Source organism: Poecilia formosa, unplaced genomic scaffold (assembly GCF_000485575.1).
Source record: "Poecilia formosa unplaced genomic scaffold, Poecilia_formosa-5.1.2 Scaffold202, whole genome shotgun sequence".
NCBI classification, from domain to species: domain Eukaryota; kingdom Metazoa; phylum Chordata; class Actinopteri; order Cyprinodontiformes; family Poeciliidae; genus Poecilia; species Poecilia formosa.
In genome coordinates, this window is record NW_006800141.1 from 121,987 (window position 1) to 131,793 (window position 9,807).

Sequence of the window (9,807 nt, forward strand, 5' to 3'; positions counted from 1 at the left end):
TGGACTGTCTACAGTTTTATGCTCAGCACATTGCATAAAACAGAGCAGAATAAGACATCAGCTTGAAGTTGGAGCACTTGTTCCATTTTTACTTTTTTTTTTTTTTTTTTTTTTTAAAAATCAAGTGACAAAACATAAACTCTGGTTTATTAGAGACTTTGACGTAAAATGGGCAAGCACCGACTGCAGTTGCAGCAGGCAAGTGAGAGTCGCCGTGATCCCCTCCCATATCAGAAACAGTTTGCAGGCGCGTCATGCAGCAGCCTGCAGTAGAGCACAGAGAATACCCAGTCCATCCCGTTTCCACATTGCACTGGAATCACGCATGCACAAAGCTGCCGCTGAGTCCACTCTGGATTAAATACAATGTAAATATAGTTTGTCATGTTGCCCAACGTTTTATATTTTTATTCTTTTATCCAAACTGCCGCACCAAGAGATACCCAGAACTTGATTAGCACAGTCTCAGTGTTCTATTAAATGATAAATAAGATGGATGACATAAAAAAAAAAGAACATACTAGATGTGTGTCTTTGCTATTCATTTTTTAAATGTATTTTTGAAGTATTGGTTAGGGACTCAGTATCATCTGATAATCAAACTCTAATCTCACACTCTGACTCCGGGTGGGGGGGATGCCATACGTGGGAAACTAATGTTTTAGTTTTTATTTCTAGCAGATAAATAAATGTATTTAATTCAAGATATACACATTTGTGAGATTGTAGGGAAATGTGTGGGTGTCCTAACCCCTTACCAGAAATTGCATTATTATTTTAATTTTATTCATTAAAGACCTTTACAAATATCTTCTTAAGTATTAGCTTTTTAATAGGACTGCTTCAGAACTGGTATTGCTTAAAGAAATATCAACCTATCCATCGCTCTTCCATGCTGTGGCATGCTTTCAGACTGTGGGAGGAAGCCAAAGCAGCTGGAGAGAACCCACGCATGCATAGGGAGAGCATTCAAGCAACATGCAGAAAGACCCCAGGCTGGGATTTGAACCTGGAACCGTCTTTCTGTAAGACAATAATGCTGCCAACATACACGCAGTGACTATCAAAAGGTATCTTAAATTGTTCACATGACTTTTTAGAATAACGGGAAGTGAGACTGGCAATAAAACACTTTTAACACTGTTTAATTTTAGTTTCTAAAAGAAAAATCCTCATGGTCAGGTCAGCGCATCATAAAAATTTGGGATTTGAAATCCATCACTGATATTGCTAATAAAATCTAGATCAAAAGGCACTGTTAAAGAAAAGAAAAAATCATGTTAATGTGAATGTTAGGAAATGCTTTGATTCAGCTTCCTCCACTTCCCCAGACATTAACCAGACAGATAAGATATATCAGATACACATTCAAATACTAATGTGTGCAAGAATAGAACGCGGACTAATTCATACGTAGACTTTACCTGCATCAGTCAAGACTGTGAGGGATTTTCTGTGTACACCTACCGGGACAGTCTTGTTCACACTAGGCTTTTCGTCTGAGTGTTTCAATTTCCTTAAAATCAGCCTTTCTCTGTCTAGTTTCCACAGTCAGCCAGCTCCAGCCTGCCTGTTTTTAAGACTTGTTGTCAGCTGGGGAGATAGGACCATGAAACAGCTCCCTGTGCCAGAGAGCATTGTGGGGACTGCCAGCCCTTTCTCAGGGGAAATCACAGAAGCTTTAGTCTAATCACACGGACACTTGGTAGGCCATTTTCCATTTCTTTTAAAACACAGAGGAGAGGGGGGACGAAGTAAAAGACATTGTGGGTAGGGGACAAAAAAGGTCAGAGGCCTCATGGGAAGGCAGGATGAGCACTGTCACCTGATCTAATGTCCACCATTAGCAGAATATCAAAGTAGCACATGAGTAAATGGAGTGTACTAAGTGGTGATTAGCAACAAGGTGGGGCTCAAGCAGCAGTCGTGCCACATCTCTAACACCTGTCCACAGGCATAGAGGATTTGAGAAATGTCCAATGTTTCTGTGTGCAAGTTTTAAATCATCTGTCTTGTTCAACATTTTTTTTTATGTCAAGTGAATGCGAATAGTAAAAAAATCAATGTGATTTAAAAGTGCATCCATGTTATAAATAGTTACTGTTTTAAATAGAGTAACATTTACTATTTTAGTTTTTATTTTCAACCTTATTTTTTTTTTTGGAATTATTTTTCTTTGTTGTATTCTTCTTCACCTTTATGAAATCTAGATACCACATGTTTTTGAATAACTTTTGAAAAGCAAGACATGCAGCTCTAAGAAATACAAAGACAACAATTTTGTGCTTGATGTACGTGATGTGTATAATGTAATGTGTCCTTTGTTATTATTTATATATATATATTAGGAGCAGCGATGACATCACACCACTAGCGTTACAGCCTTCATTAACTTCGTTACTTCGAGCATGTAGCTTTCCAGGAAGCTATCAGCATTTCTGAATACGAATGTTTCATGAGAGGAAGAGGTTGAACATTCAACAGGTTGAACAGAGCAATACTGCTGTTCTTCACTTATCTGCTGAAGGTCTCACTCTTTAGCCTGAATGATGCCAAAGTATGCATGTATTGATTTTTTATTATTTTTTTAATTATGTTTTTCTTTGAAAAGGTATTTTCCTTTTGAACTGGTACTGAGTTTCCAACCAGACAAATCTCGATCTGAGTCAATATAACTGATAATCATTCAGTTTTGGTCATCAGATTTCTCAGTGTATCTCAAACAGGTAAACAAGAACATCCTGGGTTTGAATCCGGGCCTTAGGTCCTTCTGCATGGAGTTTGAACATTCTCCCTCTGCATGCGTGGGTTCTCACAGCTTCCTCACACAGTCCAAAAACATGACTGTCAGATTACTTGGTCTCTCTAAATTGTCCTCTCTAAACATGAATGTTTGTCCTGTGTGTCTCTGTGTTGCCCTACAAGGGACAGGCAATCCAGTGAGTACCCCGCCTCTCGCCTGATGGAGACAAGCAACAGCCCCCGCAACCCTGCAAGAATAAAAGGAGAATCGACAATAGATGGATGGATAAATGTAACTAAAACAAGGAATGTTTATTATGTCTCCTCATCAATATGCTGCGGTAATAAAAAATCAAGGAAGAGTGTGAATCAGAAATCATAGGCAGTCTATGACTCAGCGATAATTAGGAATAGGAAAGTTTTGGTTTTAAAATTTGTCTACATACGTCAGCATTAGGATCCTAGAATTATTTTTCTTTTTCTGGTTGCTCGGCAACAAAATATGTAGTTCCTAAAAGTTGTGATTTCCACGTGCTTTCGGCAGTGGGTTTAAAGATTACAATAACACAACGTAGGCCAGTAATTCTAACTGAGTGAGACTTCTAAATAGTACCTCTTTAAGCATAAGAAAGCAGATGTAAAACAGACAAAATATAACTCCATTTCTAAGAACAAATCCGTTTTTAGGTATTAAACAATTAGCAACAATTTGCAGTTTAAACTAAGTAATTTTTTCATATTGTCAATTTAAAAGTAATTTGGCGGTAAAGGTGAAACAAAACTTTTGCAGTCCCGAGTGTTTCGGGGCCTTTTTCTCTTTTGTTTATACACTGCTGTGTCAGCTCTATCTGCAAGCAGGGTGGCCAAGTCCAGTCCTCGAGAGCCACCATCCTGCAAGTTTCAGATGCATCCCTGCTTCAACACACCTGAATCAAATGAATGGCTCGTTATCAGGCCTCTGTAGAGCTGATCCCGGTCTGTTGGAGTAAGGATACTTCTAAAACTTGCAGGATGGTGGCTCTCGAGGACTGGACTTGGCCACCCCTGCTCTAGTATATTAAACACAGCCAAGTTCACCAGCAGTTCAGACTGTGGGAAAACTACCCACTTTAAAAGCCTAATGTTGACTATGCAAATACTGCTCATAAATTCAGAGGAAAGCAACAGCTCGTTGGTGTCGGTGTAAAAGATGTATTATAGCGACTTCATAGGCATATTGTTTACTCAACGGATGTTAGGGATTCTTTAGCAAAAGGGCGTCTTCAAAATAATACACCAAATTATTTTACTCAAAACTCAGAAGTCACAATCAGAGAGTGAAGCCAGGGCCTGTAACCCCAGAGAGCGCTGCTCCTTCTTATTAGAAGCAAGTGATAGATCAATACCAAATGGTGGGCTGTTTCCACAGATAGACAGAGAGAGAGAGAGAGAGAGAGAGAGAGAAAGGGGCATATAGAGAACGAGGAAGAGAAATGAAAGTAAGGGAGAGACTGCATTAAACATTGATGGGGGCCCTGTGTTACAGATCGATAAGGGAACAGCTTTCTTCACGCAATTACACGTCAGCAAGCAGTCGCGTGATACATCACAGGAACTTCCATTATTACATATTACAAGCACTAGCCCAAAGAATATTTCTATAGATGAAAAACAACAGATGTTATGGATCTTATTAAGCTACTACGTGTAAGCCTAATAATTAGGAAAAAGTCAAAATAGCTGCATGTCTGTTTAAATCCCTCCTTTGTGACCATGTCTGTATGATTGCATGGTTGCTGGTCGATAGAACATGTGCTGAAGCCCTTTTCGAAGCCATCCTTGCTCCTTAATCAATACGCCAGAGTAATCTCTAAGGATTTCCATTCCCTTTCCATCTTTTCCATTCATCCATCCTTTAACCGCCCTCCTCTACGTCGCCCTGCCCAAGGTTCCTGGTATATTTTGTAATTCAATGAGACAATCGTGTCCAGATGCTGGAGGGTGAATGAGCAGCAAAAGGCCTTCTCTTTGTTATTGTAGCAAGAAAATGAAAGATCTCAGGCCCAAAGACAACTTTATTTAGGTAGGGTTTATCTCTTGATGTGAATGGGAATGGGTAGGACAAAGAAAAAAAAAAAGACAGAACCCCCAAAAATGATGACAGACAGAAAGAAAGGAAGACGAAGATGAAATACCACAGGAGAAATCAGCAGGACTGAAATGAGCACTTAACAATGATGAAACCCCAGGGTAGCCTGCTGAGCATGGAATCTTAATATGGGGCGGCTGACAAACAAACAAGAGAGAAGTGCTGCATCTTCCAAACTAATCAGCCGTCCACTCAGGGGATTTATGAATATGAAAACATTTTTTTTTTTCTTTGACGTACTGGAGTATTTTTGGAATAAAGCATGGAAATGTTTTGAGCACAGCAAGACTACCTGTTCAACCAGCCAGACCTATATGTTAAGGAGTGCATTTCAAAACTTCACAACCTATTTTCTCTATGTACAAGACTCTTCTTTTGATGTAAGAAATGAAGCAAGTATTGAGTTGTCCTGTTGTGTTCCGAGGGGCCGCTGATAAAGACTTGTGGTGAGGCTAGCCAATGACAATCTTCCATCCTAATCAATCGGCCTCTCTGAGAATTGAGGAATATAAAAGTAAAAGTCCGTGACAGACTGAGGCAGTATCTCCACACACCGCTCTAAAAATGGTTTGATTGGAAAACAGAATGTGACAATTTGCTCCATGTGTAAGACCGTTTGAGCGTCTTTGAAAACTCATGGTCATAAAGCACTGGACTGTTATTTGTCAAGTGAAGCCTGTCATGCTATCCAGCATAGGACTTTGATTGGTGAAGTAAGGCTATGTTAGCCCTGCATATAAAGTTGAGTGCTTTAAACTCGAGGACAAGGATCCAACATATGACCTACGTATAAAACTATTTTTGTGAAGTATGAAAGAAATAGCTCTTGGTTTTTAGCTGTTGTGTTGATAGAGGTGACTTTAGTTTGGCTAACCAATAAAAGTGGGTAAAAGAAAAGTGCGAAAGTGAACCGAATATCATGTAAGGTCCGTGAGCTGGACGTAGTTCAGTTTAGGTTTGAAAACTATAAACATTTTCATTGCTTAAAACTCCTTAGTGGTAACGTGAATAGAGACACTATCTTATTCAATAAAGAAGAAAGTCCTCAAACATGGACGTGAGACTTTTGTTGCTTTATCCGTCTTACTGAAGGGCTTTCTTTTTGCTTTAAATAGAAAAAAGCAGAACATTCAACAGGAATATGTCAAAAGAGATGCGTTATTTCAATGTCTCCCCGAAGACACACATGACAATGTGTCTGATTTGAAAATTGGACAGAAAATAATCTGCCATCCCCTGAGACATTAGCTCAAAGTGATGACACACAAGTCCTGCTTTGCCGAGACACAGACAGGATTTAAATGAGCTGGCTTGCAAATTACAGATCGCACAAACAGATGTATTAATGGAGTTCGGGGCTTGCAGTTGCTGAGTGAAAATAACATTTCCAGCATGAAAGTGGATGTGGTCAGTGTGAGTCATAAAAGGAAAACATGAGATAAGAGAGCATACAGACAAGTAAAGCCAGACAGGGGGAAAGTGAAATCACAGGCAGATGTTAGAGAGATTGCGGTGTAAGGACAATTAATATACATACGCTATCAGCAGAATCTGATGAAATTATCCTATAATCACAGCAAGGTGACATTATCTTGGCCTCACACATCTGGGCTACCATGTCGCATAAAATGTAGGCATCAACCTTGCAGCCAGAAGCTATTTTCCATGATTAGCAGTTTGTAATTGAGTTGTTGTAAAATGGAAGGAGAAAGTTCAAGAGTGACTGCCAATAAATGCAACAAAAAAAAAGAAAAATGCATACATATAATGTTAGTGGTCATTCAGTCTTCCAAGTATTGGCAACTTGCAGAGACAGCACTTTTGTACTCTAACTTTACGACTTCATATACAGCCCTCTATCTTTCACTATCTTTTCCTGGTGCTCCTGTTCCTTCGTTCGCTCCTCTTCCCATGCCTTGGTCAGAGGAGAGAGGTTAGGCACATCATTTGCATTCATTAACATTACATTAGCAGACAGAGTGATCTTTAGAAACCAGGCTGCAGGAGAGTGTCATCTTTAATTCATCATAACCCCACCGCCCACTCACCCGCTTTCTCTTTACCTTCTTTTTCTTCCTTCGTTCCCATCTATCCATCTCCCCTCTGCAGCACTCTTTTTTTTTCTCCCCCCTTATCCCAGGGCATCTCTTCTTGAGTCTTCATTTATCTTCTGCTTTATATTCATCATGGCTTTTGCCTTATCTTTTATGATTATTTTTTAGCTCTCTACTTAACGACAAGTGGTGGGTTTTTTTCCGGTTGACACCAATTCCCAGTTGTCTGAGGCCTGGTCTGATGATTTTTTATTTTTATTTTTTCCCCATATAGACTAAAAACAAATGAGAAAAAAAATATGATTAACTCTTCTTTTATTAAAGCAACTGAAATATTTTCTCTATTTAGGTGTCAAAATACATATTTCTAGCTTTCATTCATCTGTTTTTTTGTGATGATATCTCTAGTCAAATGATAGCAAAAATCAATTTTAGATTAACTCATTAACCAATAAGTTGCATGCCTAGTAAGAACTACAATTACAATAAAGTACTACGAATGTAAAATTTCAACCTGTTATAGATATTTCCTTTCAACAAGTAAAGACTCCTGAACTACACTTGGGGATCTGCCTATAAAACTAAACCATTAAACTAAAATGTAACATTTTTAGTGATTTCTTCTATGGAACAACGGAGCAATATACGGAAGCACTGTTACTCTGAGCAATGACTGACATAAATAGTACACAAAATTTACAAATTTATATATATAAAAAAAAACATCTAAGTGTGTATAAAGTACAGCTAATTAATCTGTTTTGAATGTCAAACTTTTTTTTTTCATTTAATGAGATATTAGAGAGACAAAGGTTAAAAAAGTGTTGATCTCTCTGTTTTCTAAATTTTGTAAAGCCAAAAACATTTCCATAAGTAAGCAGCGCTGTCCTCAAAGAACCAGACTCATTATGGCTGTTATTACCTGAGCCCGCCTGTCAGCTTTTAAGACACCTGGCAATTTGATGTTTTGAAACAAGGTAATTACAACCCTTATCAGGCTCCTCACTTCACAAAACAGGATTTGGAGTAAGACAGACTTGTCCTTGGCAGTTCACAGGCGGCTGAACAAGGTTCTGGCTGACCTAATCCTTCAAGCGCACTCACTCTTTGACATATATTGTATTTCCATCTTCTTCAGTTTCATAAGAATCAGAAACATTTTTGACTGAAAAAATGTGATCCAATAAATTCACCTATTTCAGAGAGGGCCACTTAATCGTTTGATAAATCTTTCTACATGTCTGAATGCGAACTGCTTGGATTTTACAGACAAGCATCTACCCCATTCAGATTGTTTTTAGCTTAGTTGAACAATATCACCTCACTCAGAAATATGCAGCTTTCACTAAAGCCTCATTTGGGCAATAATGAGTTAGTTTTAACACTGTTTTCACAGAAAAAGAAAAGTGAAAAGAGTGGAAAAATAACAACAGAGTGATTTCTTAAAAGAGTATCAATGAAGTGATTAAATCCTTGTATTCCCATCATGGGTGATTACAGATTATGAAATCTACATCACATAAGTATGCAATTATACATAGAATAGAAACACAATGAATAGGGTAAATGCAAGTAAAAGCACTTAAAGGTGCACAGCTTTGAGTTATGTATTTTAATAGCCTTAATAGTCACAAACAAGAGTTGTATCAGGTCACAATTTTTGTTTGTTACCCGACATCACAAACGAGAGTTGCTATAAATTGGAGTTATAGCATTTTGACAAAATCAGAAATGATTAAAGTTGATGTTTTAAATTGTCATGGTTGTTTCCTTTGGAATTAGTTAGTGTGGCTAGCATAAAGACATGAAAGCTGACTCCATCTGTTTTCCCCAAAGAATATAGGCTCTCATTTCAAAACGACTGTGAACATTTCCAAATCCAACATATTCTTTGACAGACAAGAGGTTAAATTAGAGCAACATGTCAGTACTGCATCGAGCCTCAGTGTTACCTGCTCAAAGTATCTCTTTCTCCATTTCTCACAGTGCATGTAAACTGCAGACATGTTTCAACATGTATTAGCAAAAAAAAAACAACAAAAAAAAAACTTGTTTTTATAGCTTCATGCTCTATGCTTTCACTAACTTCATTTTTAAACATTGTGCTGAAGATAGTAATCAGAGCATCTCTACTTAAAGTGCAGAAAAAAAAATCTCTGAATATGCTCTCCTGGTTTGGAAAAAGAACAAAAAGAACTGATAATTTATCACCTAATTGCACTATAAACTATGTTAAAAAAAAGATAGTAAAATAATCATGTAATTTATCCTTTTCTTTGGGAAAATTTGTTTCACGCAAAACTTTAGTTCATTTGAAAAGTTATTTCTGACTGACTGTCATAATATCATGTCTGCCGCCTAAGCACTCATTGACTGGTCCATAAAGATTCTCACAATGGGACTATCAGACTGGCATTTAGCAATTAAAGCTACAGCTAATGGTTTACCCACAGACAGTAAATGCATAGTTGTTTCTGAAGCAGACAGTGAAGTGCTGAGTTAGTAAAACTATATTAGTCAGCCTCGCACTGCTGTCCTTAGGACTAATTAAGAACGAGTAGTCATTGACAAGGTGCATATCCAAATGCCGTTAAAATAATTTAAATTCAGAAAATTCAGTCCACATAGCGATGTCTGTGAAGCTTACCCAGCTGCATTTTAGAGCAACAGAGTTAGAAGAAAAATTCAGAAGAGTCCGCCCTTTACTGTCATGCGGCTGAACCGAGATAACCATCGTGTAATATGCTGGTCCAATATGGAGGACAGACAGAAATTAAAAGATAAAGAAACGAGACAGAGGGTAGCAAGACACGCATGTGATAGAATGAGGGGAAGAAAGAGGCTGAGTGTAGTTAAAATAAAGATGGTGAATCAGATATAGAG